General features: G+C 42.0%; 1 protein-coding gene and 1 pseudogene across 11 annotated transcripts in view; one reads left to right on the top strand and one right to left on the bottom strand.

Annotated features, from left to right (window-relative positions):
* Nucleotides 1-25,735, top strand: part of LMO7 (LIM domain 7) — a 228,959-nt gene that overhangs the window by 45,401 nt on the left and 157,823 nt on the right. The gene's annotated exons all lie outside the window — the stretch shown is intronic.
* Nucleotides 8,789-9,310, bottom strand: LOC148775822 (protein FAM204A pseudogene; annotated as a pseudogene).

Raw genomic sequence — 25,735 nt, 5'->3', positions numbered from 1 at the left:
TTCCCCTCTCCTAATCTTAGCATTCATTTTAGTTCCAAAGATAAACTTAAACACACTCTTTGGAATATATTCTCTCCTCTCTGGTGTTGATGGAAGTCTGAACCAGCGAGACAAATCCAAAGACATCTTTGTTGCTAGAGGCAAACTCAGGAGGTGGTGGGTGAGCTTTCTAAGAGAGAGAGCTCTGTGTCTAAATGTTACCCAACCATTCATTGCTGGAATGCTATTCTTCAAACAAAGAATGACTTATATACTTAGTTGAAGAAAGTGGTCAATGAGACATGAGGCTTGTAACAGAAAATGGAAGAACATTTTATAAACTGGCCTCTCTATTCATCAATTTCTCCTCCTTGAAAACACACACACACACACCACGGCTGTCATTTATACAGTTTTTCTTGGAAGAAGCAAAGTAATAAACAAAATGCAGGGGAAAATTTAGAAAGTTTCCCCTAAAACTGCGCATATTTTTCTCTCTGTTCATTTGTTCAGTTGTGTCTGACTCTTTGCAATCCCTTGGACTGTAGCCTACCGGGCTTCTCTGTCCATGGGATTTTTCAGATCAGAATACTGGAGTGAGTTGCCCTTTCTTCCTCTGGGGGATCTTCTCAGCGCAGGGCTTGAATATGCATCTCTTGTGTCTCCTGCATTGGCGGGTGAATTCTTTTACCCTCTGAGCCATGGGGAAGCCCCTGCACATGTTTTTAGAAGGTTGCATGTACAGAGTGTAGTCACATTTTTGTTAAAAGCATCCTTAGCATCCTACCTGGAGCAGAGGAGACCATCTGTAAATATTAATGGAATGGATGAATAAAATTATGCTGTCAAGTACAGGATATTAATTTTTAAGTATGTGACTTCCTCGAGACTATTTGACTGACTAGGTGGAATAGTGACTGTTGCTAGTCATTGATCTCTGTGATGGCTAATAGAATTATAGTTAACAGAAATAGATTTTTCAGCGCGTGCCCTGCTCTGAGTTTTACACGGAGGAATCAAGCACTGGAAGCTGGTTTCCTTACGTTAATATGGATACTTTCTCTGCATCTTTGACTGCAGGGGGAAAGTGAACTTTAGATGCAGTGTAGCAGGTAATGCAACACCAGGGCAGGGAGCAAGAATTTGTGAGGTGTTGATCCTTCTGAATTCCGTGAATGGTGCTCCCTTTGTATCAATCCACACCTGAGGATTAGGTTTTTCTCCTCTGGATAAAACATTCCTTACTTAATGCATTCCACAGCAGCTACCCACTGAATGTGAAACTTAAACCATGTTTCTCTAGCTAACTAAGATGAGAAGACTTTGCATTATTAAAGCTTTTAGCCGCTAAGAGGGGTGTTAGGTACAGAGGTTGAGGACACCCTCCCCTACTATTGTTTTTAAAACAAAAAACAACTATTCAGGGATAATAGTTTTTTGTAATAAGGTAGCCATTCTTTGTGATTGCCCATAGGCCTTTTTCAAGGGCTTTTAACCTATTAGATGGTTAACATTGTAAACTGGACTTACCACTTTTAGTCTATAATTGAAGATTTTTATATGAAAGCGATAAAGTTTTGCTTTTGGATCAAATCCTGGTTGTTCAATATTTATTTTGTGTCCAAGATAAGAGCAACTTATCTTTCTTTTTTAGAAAAGATTTTAAGGCCTTGCCTATGGTTTCGAATGAGCCCACGTGTTTGTTTGTTTTTTTTTTTTCCTGGATTGTTTTCTGTGATTTTGTTTAATTCAGAAGTGACATAGCTAGTCATACATACATTCAACACTAATAAAGACTTGCATGTTTGGAGTAATGGTATGGCCACTAGTGGGAGATACAGACCTCAGAAAGTCCTTTCTACAAAAATCTACTCTAATACTTTTGGTTAATTAGAGATTCATTTAGTTCAGTTCAGTTCAGTCGCTCAGTCATGTCTGAGTCTTTGCGACACCATGAATCGCAGCATGCCAGGCCTCCCTGTCTATCACCAACTCCTGGAGTTCACTCAAACTCATGTCCATTGAGTCGGTGATGCCATCCAGCCATCTCATCCTCTGTCCTCCCCTTCTCTTTCTGCCCCCAATCCTCCCCAGCATCAGGGTCTTTTCCAATGAGTCAACTCTTCGCATGAGGTGGCCAAAGTATTGGAGTTTCAGCTTTAGCATCAGTCCTTCCAATGAACACCCAGGACTGATCTCCTTTAGGATGGACTGGTTGGCTCTCCCTGCAGACCAAGGGACTCACAAGAGTCTTCTCCAGCACCACAGTTCAAAAGCATCAATTCTTTGGCGATCAGCTTTCTTCACAGTCCAACTCTCACATCTATACATGACCACTGTAAAAACCATAGCCTTGACTAGACGGACCTTTGTTGGCAAAATAATGTCTCTGCTTTTTAATGTGCTGTCTAGGTTGGTCATAACTTTCCTTTCAAGGAGTAAGCGTCTTTTTCATTTAGTTAATGTTTCTTTAAAACTGGTTATTTTCTGGGAGAATTAACCATTGGGCTTTCCTTGTGGCTCAGCGGGTAAAGAATCTGCCTGCAATGGGGGAGACCTGGGTTCAATCCCTGGGTTGGGAAGATCCCTTGGAGAAGGGAAAGGCTACCCACTCCAGTATTCTGGCCTGGAGAATTCCATGGACTGTATAGCCCATGGGGTCGCAAAGAGTTGGACACGACTGAGCGACTTTCACGCATACACATATTCAGTTTTACTAGCATCTGCAATTAAATTTTGACTACACTGGGGATGTGTTTTGTACTGATATTTATAAGCTGCTTTTTGTTGAAATATTCAGTAAGTAGGAGTACCTGCTCTGGGCTAGTGACTTTTGTAGGTGCTTGGGATATGTTAGTGAATAAACCAGACAAACGTACAGAATAACTATAAGTATTAACTTTATTACTTAATGATATTAATACTTAATATTATCTGTTTACCTTATTTATCTAACAGTATTTATCAGTATTATCTCCTCCTATCTGTTTACACTTATTATTCAGCCAAATTTACTGAATTTGCTGAAACTCTTAAGTAGAAGTTAGCAAGATTTGTGTGTCCTAATAGAAGTCCTAGTTCCTTATTTTTTAAGGAATATTTTCTTTTTTGTATGAACTTACTAAATTTTGGCCGTGCTGGGTTCTTATGGTTTTGTCATTTTGAGAATATCTCATAAATGGAATCATACTTCTCTCACTTAGCATAATGCATTTGAGACCCATTCATGTTGTTTGTATCTGTATTTCATTTCTTTTCATGGCTGAGTGGTTTTCCTGGGACACATGTACTGCAGTTTATCGATTCCCATTTGAAGGATATTTGGGTTTTTTCTAGTTTTTGGCAGTTATAAAACCATGGTGAACATTCATGACAGGCTTTTTGTTTTCCTTGAGTCAATGCTGAGGCGTGGGATTGATGGGTCCTCTTGTAATTGTATGTTAACTTTATCAGAAATTGACAAACTGTTTTCCATAGTGAATCTTTCTTTTTATTACATTGACGATGTTGAGCATTTTTTGTGTGCTTAGTTGTCATTGATACATAACAAACACTTTGATAGAGTGTTCAGATTTGCCCACCTTTTAAATTGGGTTTGTTGGGGGGTGGGGGTGTGTAATTTCCTCAGTTCTGTCTTGCTGCAGCAAAAATTTGAAGCAATGGATGGACCAGTGTTACAGCTTGGTGTTAAAGCTCAGTTTTATTTGACAAGCAAAGGAAAATACATATTCGAGGCATGAGAGGCTCAATTTTGGCTCCTCTTTCACCTGGAGTTCTCACTCCAGTCCTCGGACTTTCCTTTGTTCTATTTTTGCGGGCTTTTTCCTTTCTGTGTCTTTTAGCCACTGCTATTTTGAGGAACGCTGGGCTGGAAGAAGCACAAGCTGGAGTCAAGATTGCCGGGAGAAATATCAATAACCTCAGATATGCAGATGACACTACCCTTATGGCAGAAAGTGAAGAGGAACTCAAAAGCCTCTTGATGAAAGTGAAAGAGGAGAGTGAAAAGGTTGGCTTGAAGCTCAACATTCAGAAAACTAAGATCATGGCATCTGGTCCCATCACTTCATGGGAAATAGATGGAAAAACAGTGGAAACAATGTCAGACTTTATTTTTTTGGGCTCCAAAATCACTGCAGATGCTGATTGCAGCCATGAAATTAAAAGACGCTTACTCCTTGGAAGGAAAGTTATGACCAACCTTGATAGTATATTAAAAAGCAGAGACATTACTTTGCCAACCCAGGTCCGTCTAGTGAAGGCTATGGTTTTTCCTGTGGTCATGTATGGATGTGAGAGTTAGACTGTGAAGAAAGCTGATCGCCGAAGAATTGATGCTTTTGAACTGTGGTGTTGGAGAAGACTCTTGAGAGTCCCTTGGACTGCAAGGAGATCCAACCAGTCCATTCTAAAGGAGACCAGTCCTGGGTGTTCATTGGAAGGACTGATGCTAAAGCTGAAACTGAAATACTTTGGCCACCTCATGAGACGAGTTGACTCACTGGAAAAGACTCTGATGCTGGGAAAGGTCGGGGGCGGGAGGAGAAGGGGACGACCGAGAATGAGATGGCTGGATGGCATCACTGACTCTGTGGACATGAGTTTGAGTGAACTCCAGGAGTTGGTGATGGACAGGGAGGCCTGGCGTGCTGTGATTCATGGGGTCGCGGAGAGTCGGACACGACTGACCAACTGAACTGAACTGAATGTATCAAATATATCTCTTAGTACTATGAAGTAGTGGAAAAGAATATTTTCTAGGTATCTAAATTTAGTCACGTTGAAAATTTGTAGTCATTTTTTTTCTTAAAAAATTTTTACCATTGAAGGCAGAAAGTCTTACAGGAAGGATAGGAGTTGGCCATCCTTCTTACGAAAATTTGGTTCAGTAAGAGAAAAAATAGAGACTTACCTATTCCATAACTTAGCTAGAGAGTGGCAGAGCGTGAATGGGATGACAGGCGTCTGACTGAAAGCCTGTGCTTATTACTATATACCGTCCATTCTTCACTAACCATTTTACTTTTATCTCTTTCACTTAACAGCCTTAGTTTTATCCTCATATATATAGTGATTTATAATTTACAAAGAGCTTTGTTTGTCAGTTATTAGGAAATCTTAGCTACCCCTTCAAGGTTTGATCATCTATGACATTGTGATTTATTGGATCAGTTCTAGAAAATTCTACCTGTCTCAGCTATTTGTAAGTTATTGTGTAAAAGTAGTGATAATTGAAATTTTAAGTGCATTTTCTGTAACCTTCCAATCTGTTATACCACAGGTAAATTTCCTAGAATTTGTTAGATTACAGGAAAGTTTTTTGCCTCTGAGTACTCTTTGGTTTAGATTTTCCATGGAATTTGCCTCCATTTCATTTTTCATAGACTTAGTGAACATCCTATAAAGGCAAACTTGAACTTGGAGTAACCTGGGTATGCAGTTTCTGTGAACCCTGTTGGCCCCTGGGAACCAGGCTGTCACACCACAGATTTGAGTATTCTTATCCCTTCTGGCCAGGTAGCTCAGTGGTAAAAACCCAGCTGCCAAGGCCGGAGTTGTGGGTTCACAAGGGTTTGATCCCTGTGTTGGGAAGATCCCCTGGAGGAGGAAATGGCAACCCATTCCAGTATTCTTGCCTCGATAATCTGATAGAGGAGCCTGGGGGGCTACAGTCCATGGAGTCCTGAGAGTTGGACGTTATTTAGCGACTAAGTTAGGGCTGCAGCCCTTCTGGCTGTAGTTAACTCGTGTTTGTGTAAAGAGGAAGGAAACTAAAGCCTCATCCCACACTATTGCTTCCAAAAGCAAGGCAGAGGAAGAGAACAATTAAAAGATGAAAGCCTGGCAGTGCATTTTGATCTTCTCGTCTGCCCACTCTGAGTGGCCTCAAGGCCCTGTCAAGGACAGGAAGCAGCGGAGCCTTGGAATACTTACTGGATTTGTCTTATGGAAACTCACTCACGACTCAGCTGTTCATGATTTGTACCAGAACGGCTCATGAAGCACATGTTGAAATGAAAGACATGCTTTCTGGCTCACCTTTGAGCGCGTAACTCTCTGTGGCCTGTGGTGGTGGCTGATAGACCCAAACATTCAACAGTGAGAGAAATTGGAGGAAACTTTTAATAGCCTGGATATAGAGGAAGTGTCTATGAGTTGTGACAAATAATAATACAATTTAGTATCAAGTTTGATATCTTTATTCAAGGGAAGTTAATCCATGCATTGGGGGAGTTCAAGGCCCCACAAGGAGTGGAGCGCTGTTCCTGAGGCATTTGGGCAAGAGTTCCTGGTGGCTCAGACAGTAAAGAGTTTGCTTGCAGTGCAGGAGACCCAGGTTCAGTCCATGGGTCGGGAAGATTATGTGGAGAGGAAATGGCAACTCATTCCAGTATTCCTGCCTGGAAAGTGCATTGACAGAGGAGCCTGGCAGACTACGTCGCAGAGAGTCAGACATGACAGCGACTAACGGTCGCTGAGAACCTTACAGGCAGCGGCTTGGAGCCTGAGTGACCAGGTGACCAGGGATTTCCTGGGAAGGCTAACAGGTCCTGTTCTCCAGGGTGAGGTGAACCAACCGAGCCGAACTGGAGGATTGTGACTGGTGTATGTTAGGTGTCTCGGCAGTTTTCTGTAAGAGCAGTCTGACTTGGATCTAGGTTTATGATGTGTGTTGGGCCACTGGAGTGGCTTCCATTTTTTTTTAATCAGTTGTAATTACGTATATGAAATAAGGGGTAATAAATTGGGAGAGAGAGTGGCTACTCAGGTGTATTAATTCACTGAGAAAGGAGGCTCCAGCAGATCAAGATCTCCCTCTTACTTGTTTTTTTTTTTTTTAATACCCCTGGTGAGAGGTAAAATACCTTGATATATTTTATATTTCATAGGACAGATTAATGGAATGTGTACAGAAGGATCTAGGCAAAATTTGTGGATACAATACCTGAAAGTAAATTCTCACAGGGAAAGAACCAGAGGAACATTTAGGAGAAACGAGAAACATTTAGGAGAAATTGTTATGTGTGCAATTGATCAGCCCATGAGGATTGAGGGACAGTCTACAGGTCCTGTCCGCATGAAGGCTCTTCTTCCCGTTCTGGACTACTATCAGTGACCTTCCAGGATATGTTTCTATGAAGTGAATACTGGTTATAGGAAAGGTCTAAAGCTTGGTTGTATCAGGATTTGTTTTGTCAGTAACATTAGGCTGTAATGTGAGATTGAAGTCTTAAGTGACTGGAATAAAGGATGTATAACTTTTGAAGGAAGAGAACTTGGAAATTTTTAGAACACAGTATTGTATTATACAATTTGAGTAATTTGGGAGAAAGCCCTGATAGGGGATACCACTTTTGGGCCACCAGAGGGCAGTATTTATTCAACAACTCTTTACTGAAGCCCTTATTTTCAAATAAGGGCTTCTCTGGTGGCTCAGAGTGTAAAGAATCCACCTACAAGGCAGGAGAACTGGGTTCTATCCCTGAGTCAGGAAGATCCCTTGGAGAAGGGAATGGCTACTCACTCCAGTATTCTGGGCTGGACAATTCCATGGACAAAAGAGCCTGGCGGGCTACAGTCCATGGGGTGACAAAGAGTTGGACGTGACTGATGACTAGCACTTTCACTTCCATATTTTCAGATACTAAGGACTATGTGAAAGGGGAGTGGCCTCTGGAGTGAAGAAACAGTACTGGCTTTATACTCGTCCCACGTCTACCTTTTCTCTACCTGAATAGCTCCAAGAAAATGTCATTTTTTGTCTGTTTTTTCCTTTCTCCCCAAGTGGAGTTATTCCAGTTTTCATTGCACATCTCTATGTAGTGCTTATTATATTTTTATTTTTTTCCTGAAATATTTTATTTGAAGGAACATGAAAATTAACTGCTTTTACCATGTGATTATGAAATATTAACTATACCTTTCCAATAAAAATTTAATCGTTACTTTTTTAACATTAAAGTAATTAGTCATTTACAAAGACAGTATCAACTGAGACTCATCCAAAGATGACTAATCCATTATAAACAAATAACAGTACAGATTCAGAATAAGTACGATTAAACTGAGTTAGAGTATGGGAAGCTCATTGACTATGCCATAATAAATGGATGAAAATGAAAATGGATTTTACACTCTAGAGTATACAAGTGTATCATTTCCCCATATGTCTGCTTAAATCTCTTATACAAATAACAGAAAGCTTAATTTCATTCATTTTGTTTTTGTAAGCTCCTTAGAGAAAAATTAAAGAGATTCCATGATTAGATCCCAAATTTTATGTTTTTTTTTTTTTCCTACTTGAGTCAATTTCCTGACACATTTAATGCAAGCAGGGAAATCTTTTCAGTAAATTGAGCATATGGAGCTCACACATGCAGTGAAGCATACGGGCCAAGTGACACATGTTTCCTATTGTTTTAGTTTCCCCACCTCCCCATACAAGTTTATTCTCTTTAAAAAATTAAAAAAAATTTTTTTTGGCTACGCTGGGTTTTTGTTGCTGCAGGGGCTTTCTCTAGTTGTGGCGAGCGGAAGCTGCTGTCTAGTTGTGATGCAGTCTTTTCATTGTGGTGACTTCTCCTCTTGCGGAGCACGGGCTCTAGGTGCGTGGACTTCAGTGGTTGCCACACATGAATTCAGGAGCTGCAGTTCTTGCGCTCCGGAGCACAGGTTGTGCCTCACGGTTTAGCTGCTTTGCGGCACGTGGGATCTTTATGGACCAGAAATCAAACCCGTGTCTCCTGCACTGGCAGGAGGACTCTTTACCACTGAGCCACCAGGGAAACCCTACCAGTTTATTCTTTTTTCAAACAACCTGTGAATTTGCAGCATCATTTTTGACTTTTGCAGAATTATGCCTGACAGTGGCTCTGACGATTTTACACCAAGTTCTCTAGTCATTTGGTTGCTGGATTCTCAGCTTTCTCCATAGTCCAGTCATCCACAACCTGGTCGTTGTTTTTGAAGGCCTTACTTATTATCATTTTTTTTTCCCTTGTCTTCAAACCTATCACTGTCTCAAAAATACTGTTCCTTCCACTGGGCTTTATTTCAAGATGGTTCCCAATAAGATGCGTCTTCATTCTTCATTTATCTTTTCTGGAGAGTTTCTGTCTATTCCATCTTCTTCTTCCCAATTTTGAGGTTTGGGTTTTATGTTTGGAATGTTGTTTATGCAATTCTTGAACTTTATTCCACCTATTTAAAGAAAATTCCAGGAAGACACACTTCATATGCATTTACATGGAGCTCTGTTTCAGCTTTTGGTCCCTCTGAAGAAAAATCTGAAATTTGTTTTTCTAATTATCTGATCTTTTTCTTCCTGTGAGTTCAGATTTCATCTTTAGGGTCCAATACAGCATCACTTAACTTGGGTCAGGAGGAAGCAGTCTTTAAGAGAGTAACTCTTAGAACAGACACACCTTCTCTTGCTGGCTGCACACTCAGAAGTCTGCAAGCTCTGGGGCAGAGCTGCCATCTCTTCCCAATATGGGAAGACTCCCTGCTGAGCATAGCTCTCAGTGGCTAGGTTCTCCAGGCATTTCTAGACTGTTGACATTTCCATGAACTGTAAGTTTTTTCTAGGGTTCACTGATTATAGACAGTCCATTTTCTCAGTGGGAACATCCTTACCTGCTCACTTGGGTGGGACAGAAAATCCTTGAGGAAAGTATGGGCCTGGCTGGGGTCTTCTCTGGCCCAATCTGCCCATGCTGGGCCTCCTGGCAGACCCTCTGGAACTGTCACCAGGAGCCTAAGCCTATGTTTAATTTCCTGTTAGGCTTCATGGGTAGTAGGGTAACAGGTCTCTGTTAGGACTACTTGACTCTCTCTGCCCAACGTAGTGAGAAATCTCATTGCAGTCAATTGAATTTTGTGTTCTATGTTGTAATAAAACTTTATTTATAAAAACAGTTGACAGCCTTGGTGTTGGCCCACAGACCCTAGTTGCCCACTTCTGGTTTAAGGGCTTCCCTGGTGGCTCAGTTGGTAAAGAATCCACCTGCAATGCAGGAGACCTCAGTTCGATTCCTGGGTGAGGAAGACCCACTGGAGAAGGGATAGGCTACCCACTCCAGTATTCTTGAGCTTCCCTTGTGGCTCAGTTGGTAGAGAATTCACCTGCAGTGTGGGAGACCTGGCAACCCCTGGAGAAGGGAAAGGCTACCCACTCCAGTATTCTGGGCTGGAGAATTTCATAGTCCATGTGGTCGCAAAGAGTCGGACATGACTGAACGACTTTCTGGTGGCTCAGATGGTAAAGAATCTGCCTATAATGCAGGAGACCTAGGTTCAGTCCTCGAGTAGGGAAGATCCCCTGGAAAAGGGAATGGCTACCCACTCCAGTATTCTTGTCTGGAGAATTCCTTGGGCAGAGCAGTCTGGCAGGCTACAATCCAGAGTTGCGAGAGTTGGACATGACTGAGCAGCTAACACTTTCACTTTTCAGTGAATTAAGTTAATAAGTTATCTCTCATGTTGTTTTAACATAGTACTAAGTAGATTCATAAAGTACATTGATTTTTTTGAATGCACTTTGCATGTTCTTTGTTTAGTGATGAACAGTTATTTCTAGTGGCTGAATAATAATTATAGCTAGTTTTTTCTGATAATGTTTCAATGAAGTTCTCAGAATATGCAAAGGATCATCTATATGTTGTATTTATAAATATTTAAAGTTAAAAATTGGAGATTTGATTTTAATAGATGAAAAGTTTTGACAAGTCCATTTGGAATGTACATGTTAAAGAAAACTGGAAGGTTTTTCTAAGCCAAACTGTGACTAAGAAGAATGTTTTTAAGAAGCTTTAAAAAATTAGTTTTGCTTCAGGTAATGTGAATATAGCCAAAATAGCTCTCTGTTTATAGACCAGTGACTTAATGTTTGAAATATTATTCATCCCATCAATCTTCTGGGTGTGTGTTAAATAGAGGATGTTTGTTCAGTGTAGTTTCAAAATGCAGGATGGTTTATCATAAGAAAAAATTGCAGGATCTGTATGGTCCTGGCCTGACTTTGTGTCACGAGTTACTTACTCTTCAATGTAACACGGAAATGTTTAGGATCACACTGAGGTCTTCCCCGCAGCCGACTAAGCTCAGATGTCCTTCCTCTGCCTTCGTACAACCAAGATGGAGGGGCTTCAGTCAGGGTGCCCAACGCTTGGCTTCTTGGTCCAGTGCCCTGCTCCCTCCCAGACTTTTCCACTCTGTCCCCTGGAACAATTTTATGGCGAACCTGGCAATGTTTACCCCACCTCTAAACCCTCCCTTTACCTCTGTGCCATAAGAGGAACCCAGTCCTCCCTTTTCCAGTAGCTTTTCTCAGTGGAATTTGCCATCTCTCCCACACCTCGGGCTGGAAGAAGTGGCCACTTTCAGGTGCTTAGCCTGAAATACTCACATGAAATATCTGTATCTTAGGCCAGGGGGTTAGACTGTCCAGTATCTTTCCTGCTCGTTACTGGTTGATCTCTGACCTTTCACTTGCTCCTTTTTATTCAGTGAAGACTTGAGCACTTGACTCATGCTTCCCTCCTGTCCTGACCTGCCATCACGCTGGGCAAAACAATGTGGACTACTGGGAGGGCCCGTCAGGTTCTCTCACTTTCCCAGTCCACGACTTCGATTTCTACTCCAGCCGCTTTCTTTGATGTCCTCATCCTGGATTTAGTTATTTCCTGGGAGGGCTGCACTTTCACGTTATTACATCCTGGCATCTTCCTCGACAGCTTGTCCAACATCTTACCTTACAGCTGCAACTAAACCTGTTGCTTTGAAAACAGGTTTTCAGCTTCAAGCCCCTTTCTTCCTTCTTACCAGCTGCCTGTCTCTGCTTCCCTCCCCTGCTTAGTGTAGTCTGCACAGCCTACTACTGAGCCACTTTCTTGAGATTGTCTTTAGACTTGCTCTCTTGTCCTTTCACATTACATGGGAAAACCCAGCTGGTGACAGCCTGCTCAAATAGTCTTGACCTGGACACACTCCAGGTTGCCCAGCTAGTTTCTGAATCGCTAGCTCTGTTAGTGTCTCTTTCTCTCTGCACGGCATGTGGGATCTTAGTTTCCTGACCAGGGATCGAACCTGAATTGGAAGCACCGAGTCTTAACTGCTCAGTATCTCTTAATTAGAGTAAGATACTCAGTATCTCTTAATTAGAGGTGTTTACCCAGGACCTGCAGGAGGGCTGAGTTTCCCTCAATTCTTTGCCAGTTACCTCTGGATCCTGCACACATGTATACCTACTCAGTGTTCCTTCTGGGTTTTTCAGTCAAGTTTTAGGTCTTTCAACTTGGAACGTCACTTCACACCAGTTATCACATGGCTGTGCCTTTTTCTACAATGTCTTCCCAGAAAAAAAATCCTCTCCAGATTCAACTAATTTCATCAAGGCTTTTATCGACAGCAAGCAAGACCAGTGACCTCCAGCCTTGTTTTGACTTTAGACTTGGACTGGATGCAATTCAGAAGCATCTTGCCTTGCTTAGACAAGCTCGACTTTGTCGGGCATTGTGCATACTCTTGTATAAGTTGGTCTGCTCATGTTGAGGATTCAGAGTATGTCTTTACAGAAGCTGTAAATTGGCTTGATTTCTCAGGTTGAGATGCTAGAAAGTGGCACGGAGGAGTATGTGTGCTGTGCTAAGTCTCTTCAGTTGCGTCCAACTCTTTATGACCCCGTGGACTGTAGGCCGCTAGGCTCTTCTGTCCTTGCGATTCTCCAGGCACGAATACTGGAGTGGGTTTCCATGCCCTCCTCCAGGGGATCTTCTTGATCCAGGGATCCAACTCACATCTTTTACATCTCCTGAGTTGGCAGGAGGGTTCTTTACCACTAGCGCCAGCTGGGAAGTCCATGGGAGAGAATGGTTCTCCCTAATCCATGACTCTGGCTCTCATTTTGGATCAAGTGTGTGGGTAGCTGTATGACCTAGTCTTTTGTGGTCATACAGTCATCACAATGGCCTGGAGCATCAGCTTAGGCTTCAAAAAAGAAGCAGGATTTGTGTCATAAACAGTGACCATTCTCATCCGTGAAAGCACTTATTAAACAACCACATTTTGAAAAATGTCCAAATATAGATGAGTAAATAATGCAGGCGATTTTAGCCTTTTTGTTCCACTCTGACATTTGTTCTTCTGGAATATGGGCTTTCGTGGTGTGGCCATGAAGGAATTCATCAAAATTTCATGCGGCCTGCGTGGGTCTCCATTGACCGTGGCTGCCATCTGGCTCAGCCTTGGGCTGGGGTGATCATTATTTCATGCGCTTTCCCGCCCCCGTCCCTGCCGACACTGAATCTGTTTTCCTTCTGCTCCAGCTTTTCCATCTTCCGATTCTGTTCTCTGTTCCAGGATGTACGATGACTGTCATTATGCTCTGTTAGGGGAGGAGGATATTAGTGAATGCTGGCTTTTGGCTTTTCCATTTCCCCTCAAGACATTAGTCTAGGCGCTCGTGTGCTGCCAGAAGCTCTCAGGTGTTTTTCCCCAGTGTAGGTACCATCTGTCTGAACTGGGACTCTGGTTTCTGGATCGTGGCCTGAGAGGCAGGGAGGCACATTGGTTCTCCTGTCTCCTCCTGCTTTCCATGGCTGCCAGGTAGTGATTGCCCTCATCTTTCTCTCATCACACCTGTTTTTTTTTCCCCAGAAAGAATCATTTTTGGCTGAGCTGCGATCTCTGAATCTGAACTAACCATTCTCTGTGTACCTCATGCAGCAGTTTCTCTTTACTTTTCTCCTTTTGGCCTTTTGTTGTTGCTGTTCAGTCGCTCAGTCCTGTCTGACTCTTCGAGACCCTGTGGACTGCAGCACGCCAGGCCTCCCTGTCCTTCCCTATCTTCCAGAGTTTGCCCAGATTCATGTCCATTGAGTCGGTGATGCTATCTAACCATCTCATCCTCTGCCACTTCCTTCACTTTTTGCCTTCAATCTTTCCCAGCATCAGGGTCTTTTCTGGTAAGTTGGCTCTTCTTATCAGGTGGCCAGAGTGTTGGAGCTTCAGCATCTAGCCTTCCAATGAATATTCAGTTTGGACCTTTAGGAGAAATGAATTGAGACTTTTTTTTTCTTTCAAATATTTGCTGTTGTGCACGTTACACAGTGGGGTCAGGCAGGAGAAGATGTGTAACCTGGATGGAGGTTCCTGACCTCCATAAAATTTCAGTCTATGGCAGAAGAAGAGACGACCATATGGTGGTGACATGAGGCAGAATGGGGTAACTCCTGAATTAGCGGCTCAGAAAATTGATCTCCCAGAAGAGTAGAGAGAAGGAAAATTTCTGGGGTAGTGGTGTTTGGAGAAGACAGTGGAGGAGCATACTCTGAGTTGTTGAGATGGAGGGATGGAAGCATTAAAGGATGCTGATTTCTTGTGTTTACATAGAATCAAGGATCAAACCAGTCAATCCTAAAGGAAATCAGTCCTGAATATTCATTGGAAGGGTTGATGCTGAAGCTGAAACTCCAATACTTTGGCCACCTGATACAGAGAGCTGACTCATTAGAAAAGACCCTGATGCTGGGGAACATTGAGGGCAGGAGAAGGGGATGACAGAGGAGGAGATGGTTGGATGGCATCACTGACTCAATGGACATGAATTTGAGTAAGCTTTGGGAAATGGTGAAGGACAGGGAGGCCTGGCCTGCTGCAGTCCATGGAGTTGCAAGGAGTTGGACATGACTGAGTGACTGAACAACAACATAATCAAGGAATCATGTGTGAAAATCCAGGGCTGAAAGACTTGGAGGGAGAGAGGGTGGGCTTAGTCTGCAGGTCAAATGGACCTTTGGAAGATTCTGAGCAGTGGTTTTGTGGGTGGTAAAGCCCTTTTTGATTTTTAAGGAATGATAGGCAGGTAGCCTTTGAAGTACAGAGTAGAGAAGGGGCAGATTAAGGCAGGGTGATGTCGGTTGTCGCAGTGCTAAATCTGCCAGAGGAGAAGCCCAGAACTGGGGTGGAGAGAATGATGTGGGTTTGTTGAGGGACAGGAAGGTTCATGCTCGTGTTTCGAGTCTGGTCAGCTGGGCATCCTGGTATCAGAATTTCAGTAGAAATGGGGTGTGGCTGTTCAGTCCTGGGTGAAAGGGAGGTCTGCTTTCCATGCAGGCTGTGTGATGTTGTAAGTAAAGGATCTCAGGAGGAAAGACTCAGCAGGGAGACGTGAAAGTGAGGCTGGAGGTATGCTTGGGGGAAGGACAGGCCTACCTGCTTGGTATTTGTAATTGAATGAGCAGAATTTAGGAGGTGGAGGAAGAACACTGAGCAGGTGACCTGAAGAATTTGGAGGGAGTGGTTGGCAGATCAGGCCTCACAGTTTCGAGGAGGTGAAGTAATCACTATGGAGAACTTTTCCAGATTAACCCTCTCACCTCCCACACATTCTGTCACGCCCAGCCGCCCTCTGCCAGGAGCCCTGCTCGGTTTGTCTAAACAGTCTTCAGGCATTTGGTTTTGCCTGCACATTCAGGCACATCTTCAATTTGTTATGCCTGCTTTTTAAATAAGCAGGGTGACAATATATGGCCTTGACATACTCCTTTCCCAGTTTTGAACCAGTCCTTTGTTTCATGTCCAGTTCTGTTGCTTCTTGACCTGCACACAGGTTTCTCAGACATATTGTACAATTGAAAAATCAGATTGTAAGATATTTATCTTTTTTGTTTTCACCAAATGTAGCTTGGTGTTATATTTTTAAGCTATTTGGTTGAATTTCTTTAAAAAATGTACTTGGGTCTAACCATTGAAAATAGAAAACGAATCCCCTACTTGATGAAAGTGAAAGAGGAGAGTGAAAAAGTTGGCTTAAAGCTCAACATTCAGAAAACGAAGATCATGGCATCTGGTTCCATCACTTCATGGCAAATAGATGGGGAAACAGTGGAAACAGTGTCAGACTTTATTTTTTTGGGCTCCAAAATCACTGCAGATGATGATTGCAGCCATGGAATTAAAAGACGCTTACTCCTTTTGGAAGGAAAGTTATGACCAACCTAGACAGCATATTAAAAAGCAGAGACATTACTTTGCCAACAAAGGTCCGTCTAGTCAAGGCTATGGTTTTTCCCGTGGTCATGTATGGATGTGAGAGTTGGACTGTGAAGAAAGCTGATTGCCGAAGAGTTGATGCTTTTGAACTATGGTGTTGGAGAAGACTCTTGAGAGTCCCTTGGACCGCAAGGAGATCCAACCAGTCCATTCTAGAGGAGATCAATCCTGGGTGGACTGATGCTGAAGCTGAAACTCCGAAACTTTGGCCACATCATATAAAGAGTTGACTCACTGGAAAAGACTCTGATGCTGGGAGGGATTGGGGGCAGGAGGAGAAGGGGACGACAGAGAATGAGATGGCTGGATGGCATCACCGACTCGATACATATGAGTTTGGGTGAACTCTTGGAGTTGGTGATGGACAGGGAGGTCTGGCATGCTGTGATTCATGGGGTCTCAAAGAGTCGGACACGACTGAGTGACTGAACTGAACTGCAGTGCAGTACCAGAAACTCGCCAGCAGATGGTAGAAGAGAACAGGAATGGATTTCCTGCTTGGTTTCCAAGTTCTTTAAGCAAATCAAGACTCACAAGAACTCCAGGTACCTAACGCTAAAGAGATATTTATTAGATAGCATTCTTAGCAAGACTCAGTAATGGTGCTTCTGAAAAAGTTGGGCTGCTGGATATCTGTGCAGACTTGTTGAATCGGGATCCCTGATGGCTGAGTTGGTAAAGAATCTGACTGTATTGCAGGAGACTGCCTGCAATGCAGGAAACTGTCTGCCATACAGGAGACCTGAGTTCGATCCCTGGGTCAGGAAGTACCCCTGGAGAAGGAAATGGCTACCCACTCCAGTATTCTTGTCTGGAAAATTTCGTGGGCAGAGGAACTTGGTGGGCTGCAGCCCATAGGGTCCCAAAGAGTGGGACATCACTGGGCGACTGAACCATCACCCCTTAGTGAAAGTCCTAAGACCCCTGTTGTTTTTCAGGCTTTGCAAGTGATTCTTTCACACACCAAATTGAGTCAACAAATGAGAGTCCTTTCTGCAGGGCAGGAATTATGCTGGGCCTTGAGGATACAATGCATAAGCTCCATATATTTTCAAACTGACATGCCTGCAGGGCCAGCCAGGTGGTGAGTAGAGTGAGGAAGGGTGGGCCTAACAGATGGGAGGATAGGCTCTGTGGCTGTCTGCAGAGTGTTCCCTCCAGGGCTGCCTATCATTAACTCAGGGGCAGCTAGCTGTGGCTATGATGCATGCCCTGTGGGGCCAGACCATTTCTTTTTAGAGAGAAGCTGGTAAGGCAGATCTTTGCTTCCTATTTCCCAACTTCAACATTCTGCGTGGGCCAAACAAAACATGTGTTCAGGTTGGAGTCAGCCTCTCGGCTGTCATATCTCCTATAGGGACTTAGGCCAGTAGGGGAGCCGCAAAGGCAGATATACACTTACTTGCAGTGGTGTGAATGTCATGGGCAGCCAGGAGGAGAAGGGCAGCCAGAAGGGGAAGGGGGAGTCTTCAGCACGATGTGAGGGGGTCAGGCGTGCTTCCTGACATTGAGCTCTCAACATCGGCCATATGGTTTTTGAGAAAGACAGTCTCACTCATTGGTGCAGGCAGAGTGTCTGTCATCCTGTCTGGGGACATTCATATCAGTCTTCTCACATGCCATTATACCGGAATACAGTTGTCCTTTGGCAACTGCGGGGGAATGGTTCTTGGATCCCTTGGTGATACCAAAGTACAGGGATGCTCAAGTCCCACATGTATTGATAAAACGCCCTAGTACAGTTGGCCCTGTGTATTCGTGCATTCCACATTCCCAACCCATGGTGCAGAGGGCCAGCTGTTGTCATTCGGTCGCTAAGTCAGATTCTTTGCGACCCCATGAATTGCACCCCGCCAGCCTTCCCTGTCCTTCACTGTCTCCCAGGGTTTCCCGGGCCAATTGTAGTGTTAAAGAAATTATTCTCAGTGCTTCAGTATTTGTAGTCTTGAAACGAATGATTCCAATAAAAAACTAAAGTTATTACTCAGCCACGGGTATGTTAAACTGATCATTAGACAGTTTACATGTTACAGAACCCTGAGCGATATCTAGTTTTGAGATAATCTGGAAGCTTTATTGATATATTAAGGCCCTCAAGAGAACGCAGGAGAAGCTTTGTTCCTACAAGTTGTTTAAAGAGAACTGATTTCTTAACCATTCTGTTGTGGGGAGGAAGTAATTAATACACAACAGGAGCCAATGTGGAGGAGCTTTGGCCCACTTTAACTTTGTCACACCTTACATATATTTTCTGTTTTGAAATCATTTAAGTAAAGTGAACTATATATATAAAAAAAGGCCATAAGTGCACTTAAGAAAACTTAGTGTTGTGGAATTGTTTAGCGATGCTGCAAAGATGACACATTTAAAAATAGAAAGGTGCAGATATGTAAAATAAAAAACCATAGTTAAAACATTTCTATATGTGAGGTAGTACGATGAAAATTTCCCTTTGCGAATTTATACCTATTCCTATGAAATTACTTATAGCTGTTTTTTTTAAGGTGAGTAAACATTTAGGAAGATAGATTGAACTTTCTTTGTGTATGTGGTGTGAGATGGTGTTGAAGGCCTTTTAAAAAGCCATCTTTATTAAACTTGAATAAAATACGCTAATTTTTCAGTGTACAGTTCATTGAGCTTTTTAAGAACATGTTTATTGAGATACAATTCATGTACCATACAGTTCACTCTCTTGAAGTATACAGTTAATTGGTTTTTAATATATTCACAGAATTGTGCAACCCTCACCACTGCCTAATTTCAGAACATTTTCATTACCCCCCACCAAGGACACCCTATCCCTGTTAGCACTCACCCCCATTCTTCCCTTCGCTTAATCCCTGGTAACCACTAATGTCCTCTGTGTTTCCATGGGTTTGCCTACCCTGGACATGTCACATAAATGGAGTCTGACAGTATGTGGTCTTTTGTGTCTGGTTCCTTTCAGTTAGCTTCATGTATTTTCCAGGTTTGTCCATGGTGCAGATATGTCAGTCCTTCATTCTCTTTCATGGCTGAGTGATATTTTATTGTATGGCTTATACCATGTTTCTGTGTATACATTCATCAGTTAATGAATTGGGTTATTTTCATATTTGGGCTAACACGAATAATTCTGCTATGAACATTTATATACAAGTTCTTTGTGTGGACGTGTGTTTTTATTTCTCTCAAGTATGTACCTAAGAATAGGATTGTAATTATCTCTTTCTTCTTAGAAATTCATTGTTAAGTGGAAGGAAGGCTGACAATTGGGTACCAGAAGGATGACGTTGTTAGCTTGCAATAGGAATCTGTCGAGAATCATCTAGACAATTCTTGTGTCACAGTCACCTCAAGTTCATCCCTCAATGCCGAACTTACACTGGGGAGTAAAGCATATCCTAGGTGCCACGGGTGTAACTACCCATTTGAAGTTCATGTAAAATAAGTAGTGACTCTTACCTGTAATACAGACACACTGTTTCCCAGAATGAATGTTTCCCACAGTCATGACTCTCATAATAATTCATCTGGAGATAAGCAGGTAATTGTTGAGACTTGCTAATGTGTGTGAGACATTTCTACACAAAACAATGATGTCTCTTGACTCTTGAGAACCTATGATTATATTAAGCATTTGAACTCTCCTTGAAATATCCTGATAGTGGATATTCACATCTCCATGTACCTTGTGTGCTATTTATTAAAAAACTCCTTGATCTAGGAGAAAAAAATAATTCATGCCCCAGACGAGGCTTTTGGTAAACTAACTTTCTCTTGCAGTATTTTCCCTATTGTCTGCCGCAGCATAAATTTGGAGTATGAACTGGTATTTATAGACAAAATGTACTTTATTCTCTAGAAGTAGTTTTTGTGATTGTTAACAGGGCAAAGTATAGCTGTAAAACTTGAGCACATTTTTGTGTGTGATGTTTTTAGTGACTTTAACTAGCTGCTAATAGGGCTCAGATTGTCTTGGATTTCGTATCTAGATGAAACCTGGCTCATAAATTGTCAGCCCTGGAGCAAATCTTTCTTCCCTTGGTTTTATTTAGTTCTTTCCAGTTGTTTTCCATTTGTGGTTTATTAATACTTCTGGCTTAGCAAAAATATTTGGAGACTGTAAGCTGAAAGTTGGTAATGGTATTGGTAAGTGGCCACTTCTCCTGGACCAGAAACTATGGTTAAACTCATTCTTTTTTTTTTTTTGCCCTCTCCCCAAAATCTGAGTGTAGTTGGCATTTGGCCTAAAGATGATCAAGTGAGAATTTGGAGTGTTTATAAAGACGCTTGGCTTTTAATTATCCAGGATCACACCAGGAGCTGTGTACTTGCTGTTCGTCTTCCCTTTCTGACTGCTTGAAGACTTGGGGCGCTTCCCAGGAGAAGTGGGGTGGCGGGGTGTAATTTACATTAGCTGCTGAGACCGAGGGCTTATTGTGGGCAGTGGGGCAGAAAATGTTCAGATGTTTAGATTTTCTACTACTGTGAGCCTTTTGGGTTCCATTTAGAATTCTGTGATCTGTGCAATTCTCATACCAGTACCTTGGAAGACAGTGAGCTGGCTTTGGTTTTGCTATCAAGTAATATTAGCATTGGTAAAAAGAGTCCTAGTATATGTCAGGATACTGTGTTGTACAATGCCAGATCTTAAGAGAGGCCAGTGACTTGTGAATTATGTCACTTAAAGCAATGCTGAATATACAATATAAGCTAACCAAGAACTTGCTGTAATTCAAAGGGTTAACCACATTTTAGAGAGATGCCTAGGCTTAAAATACCACTTTAACCACATATTTCAAAACAGGGTTAGACTTTTAAAGAGGAATTTCCAAGAATTGCTTTATTTATTTATATCCCCGGTGCCAAGCACCAGGCCAGGTACGTGCGTAGCCATTGTCTTTACATGGTTTTTGAATGAGTGACTAACCAAATACTTTCTTAGTATTTTAGTTAAAATTAAGAAAGATTACTTAAATGGAAATCTGAATTCTAATGTATTCTTCAGTCTGGAAAATTTTTATGTAGCAAATCAGTGGTGAACAGCTTTAAAGAGTGAGGTTTTCATTTAAGAATGTTTCTTTTTAAAAGGTGTATCACTAGTGATATGCTTCTATAGACTCTTGCATGTGTTTGTTCTTGAGCTCCTGCTGAAACTAGGGTGAGTGATTTTGGGAACTGAGGCAAGTTCTTCAAAGACACAGCCATTCCCTGCCCCCCTGCCCCCAGACACTTGAAGTTTAACCATCAGTTATGCCTTTTAGGGGGTCTTGTTCTTCCTTGCCTAAAATATTTGTAGTGCGAATATTCACTGCAGGAGTAATTAGATTTAACGTAAGTAACTAGTATGTGTAAGCTATATTTCAACCAATGAAGAGTTGAAAGACAGTCCTACCCTTGAGAGTGTGCAGAGTAGGCTGCTGGGTGGACTTGGTAGGTTCCTAATTACATTGTAAAGTTCACTCAGTGCTTCCATAGACACTCATTGGATGTTCCCTGCCTGGTACGTAAGGACCAACCTAGGTCCCAATGTAAGCATTCGTGCTGTGTGCATGATCAGTTTCATCTAACTCTTTGCATCCCCACAAATTGTAGCCCGCCAGGCTCCTCTGTCCATGGGATTTCCCAGACAAAACTACTGGAGTGGACTACCATTTCCTTCTCCAGGGGATTTTCTGGACCCAGGGATCAAACCCGAGTCTTTTGCACTGGCAGGCAGACTGTTTAATGCTAGTGCCACCTGGGAGGTCCCTACCGAATTGTACCTCAGTTTACTCCTGTCAAGATGGGGTAAAAGCATTCACCACGTTGGGTTGCTGTGAAGACTGAGGGAGATAGTGCAGAGTAAACAGGGAAGATGTTGACTATTGTAATCCGAGGACCTCTTTTGTAGCTGAGAAGACTGAGGCCTGTGGAAATTGGGAGACTTTATTTATTTATTTGTTTACACGAAGAAAGTCTGACTCCCATCTCAGCTTCCCTGACTTCAAATTTTTATTCAGTCAGTTCAGTTGCTAAGTCATGTCCGACTCTTTGCACCCCCACAGACTGTAGCACACTAGGCTTCCCTGTCCTTCACTATCTCCTAGAGTTTGCTCAGATTTGCTTCCACTGAGTCAGTGATGCCATCCAACATCTCATCCTCTGTCACCCCCTTCTCCTCCTGCCTTCAATCTTTCCCAGCATCAGGGTCTTTTCCAATGAGTCGGCTCTTCTCATCATGTAACCAAAGTATTGGAGCTTCAGCATCAGTCCTTCCAATGAATATTCAGGGTTGATTTCCTTCAGGATTGACTGGTTTGGTCTCCTTGCAATCCAAGGGCCTCTCAAGAGTCTTCTCCAACACCACAGTTTGAAGTCAGCTTCTCTGACTTCACATTTTTATTAGGGTAGTTTAAAAAGGGCAGAGCCCAGACTCACAGATACTGAAAACGAGTTTATAGTTCCCAAAGGGGAAATGTGTGGCTGGGGAAGGGATAAAATGAGGAGTGTGGGATGAACATAAGCATACTAGGTAACCGACAAGCACCTACTGTATAGCACAGGGATCTCTACTCAATATTCTGTAGTAACCTGCATGGGAAAAAAGTCTGAAAAAGAATGAATATATGCATATGTATAACTGAATCACTTTGCTGTACACTTGAAACAAACTAACATTCTAAGTCAGCTATACTCCAATAATATAAAAAGAATAAAAAGGACAGAGCCCATTCTTTTGGGAAGAATCTTTTGGGAAGAATGGGCTTCTCTAAAATTGTGAATAACCTTTTCAATAATTTTACTCTGGGCAAGGAAAGAGCTAGGAGGTAGACACTTTTATCTATTTAAATTATGTTTAGTTTTTTCCTCATATTTTCAACTGTGTGCCATAATCCTTGCATTTATAGGTTTTTAGCATGACAATGAGGTTTGTCAAAGTTATGGAGTCATAAGTCATATGTATGTCTCATGAAATTCGTTGTAAAAATTGGACCTGTTTTGTGATGTCATGGGGATTATATAATGATTATATTATATTATAAATGAAGTTTGATGGAAAAAGGAGGGAAGTGTGTTTTTATCCCTTTGGCAGCTTCTCAGACTGAAAACATAGCAGTTTCTTGATGTGTGCTGGCCTGGGTGTGTCTCTGGAAACCACACCCTGTAAGGGCGCTCTCACTGGAAGGTACATGCTAGATTCTGTCCCTAAATGGAACAATTAAGGCAGACCCATTGTTTGTGAGTTGTTCCATAATGTGGTTCCTGTGTTCCGCACTGGCTTCTGATGCTGTGTTCCTTGGGTTTTTGTTGTTGTTGTTTGTTTTTTGGCATGACTTACATGAATATGATTGGAGTGATGATGATCATTTGTGTGTATCTTAAATCTCTTGATGTAATAGATGACCAATCAATTAGTAAGTAACTTACCTTGGAATCAACTGTGAGCCCAGCTGAAGCTCATCAGCTGGTTTTTGTCAGCAAACATCCTTTCCCCTCTTTTAAAACAACCTCCAATGGCCACTGTTTTTGCACTGCGAAAATGTGGTCTAGAGTGTTTTGGGGATTCTAAACGTCTTTTAAATGGCTACTTAAAAGGAACTGAAAAATTTAAAAGAGGTGAGTGCCTGCTGACTTGTGTTAATGAGCATTTTGCTGATAACCAGTCTGGTATGAAGTAGTCTTTGAGAAGTTCCCAGAATGTTTGGGATTTAAGACATGTGGGTTTCATGGCCAGAACTGGAACTGAGAAATGAAGCTGTAGAGAAACTTGGTGCTTATATATTGGTGGGCAGTCTCATCCAGCAAGAAGATTAAAGTAAGGCCCCACACAAAACAGTGAAGGGTATGAAGATCATTCCCATTGGTTTATTAAATATATTTCATAGCAAAAGAAATGGCTTTTTTGACATTTGCCAACTCAGCACTTACTGAGGATGTATTTGGTTGGTAGGTATTTTCTTCCACAACATATGCCCTTTAAAAATTTCCTATCAGGACTTCCCCTGGTGGTCCAGTGGTTAAGAATCTTCCTTCCAATGCAGGGCACGCAGGTTTGATCTCTGGTCAGGGCACTAAGATCCCATGTGCCTTGACCAAGACCAACGCAGCCAAAAAAATAAATACCTAAAAAACAAAAAGACTTCCTATCAAGGGTTTCTTTGGAGGCTACAGGTGGTAGGACAGGTTTGGCTGTGGTGTTTGGGCAGAGTGAGCTTTCTGCCACACTGTTCTTCCCTTAACATGCCCAGGGGGAGTAATTATAACTTCACAGGAAGCATCTCACCCGAGAACCTCAGACTTGGCCCTGTCACTTCTCAACTTCTTTCCAGCAGGTTGGCCATTCAGCACACCGGGACACATGGCTCCAAGATGCACTGGCCTTGACTATAGTGCATAGTCCTTTTTCTCCCCCTTTTCTTTTTGAAGGGGTCAAATATTTTCACATATCATTTGTAGGCTCTAAAATAGGTATGGCAAATACCTCTTTCCGTTTGAAAATTACAGGACTGAGCAATAACTTATTAGAAGTGTGTGGTGTGAGACGGATCCAGGATTGAATCCTAGATGAAATCTGATGTATGTTTTCACTTATTTCAAGTGGTAATGATTTTGTTTTAACTTCTTTAGGAAAATATGGAAAGGGACAAGGAAGAGGGAAGAAAACAAGTTTTTATAGAAGAGAAGGTGTGGCCGTTTGGTGACGCAGTGATTACTCTTGTTTGTGTTGACTTTTGATAGCTCATTGGGAAACAGGTGGTCTCTATTTAGTCCTATGAATCACAGCCTCATTACATAAAATGTATCACACCTCAAATAGTTTGCTAATGAGTGTGGTTCAAAATTTTTGAAAAACACAATGAGTAATTGTTGGATTAAAACTATCAGACAGTTTCTCTTTCAAGATTTTGTAACTGCTTTTAGCATACTGAATTCTTCAAATATAGATGGGTTCATATTTTTAAAGTATGATTTGACTCTATTTTGAAGTCCTTTCTAGATCTCTGTATTTTTTTTTTAATAGTTTCCAGGATATAGAAGGTAGTCTAGTGGAGGTTTATAATGTGGTAAATCAGTTTCGTACCTTTAAGTAAAGGATGTTACTTCTGGCAACATGGACTTTTTCTTTGTTTGCTATGATGAAACCTTTTATCTTTATTCTACAGATGCATCGTAATAGCTATTGTACTAACATTGGTGAATGCTCTTCCTGAATTGGGCAAGCGCTGAGGGCTGCATAACAGTAATCCATTTAATTCTCTGTGCAACCCTGTGACCTAGGTACTTTGTACTGCATCTGTGAGAAAACAGAGGTTAAGCACCCTGGTCCAGGGTTACAGGTAGGAAGTGGTGGTGGTAGGGGGTGGGGCTTCACAAGCTTCAGGGCTCTGCCCTGACCTCACCTGGCCACGGTAGGGGCCTCTCTGTGTGTTTCTTAAAGAGCATCATCCAGGCAGCTGCTGTAGATGGAAAATCCCTGCTATGAATTTCTCTTTTCAGTTTAAAACTCTTGGAAGAACGTTTTGTTTTAATTTCTTAGGAGAGGTCTTAGATGTGTTTATATTTATATGAATATATAAACTGCTAATGAAAAATTTTAGTTTACAGTAATCAGATGTTTTTCATTGTTGAGGCTGAGGTAGGTAGTATATACAGTATGAACATTTTATCATGTTCATGAAAATGTCAGGAGAAATGCTGAAGCCGTTCACAGATAACTTTTCATTTTATATGCATT

Source organism: Moschus berezovskii, chromosome 13, assembly GCF_049115385.1.
Source record: "Moschus berezovskii isolate FMDL1 chromosome 13, NW_MosBer_1.0, whole genome shotgun sequence".
NCBI lineage: Eukaryota > Metazoa > Chordata > Mammalia > Artiodactyla > Moschidae > Moschus > Moschus berezovskii.
The sequence above is the reverse complement of the archived record's forward strand: the minus strand, read 5'-3'. Positions and strand labels throughout refer to the sequence as shown.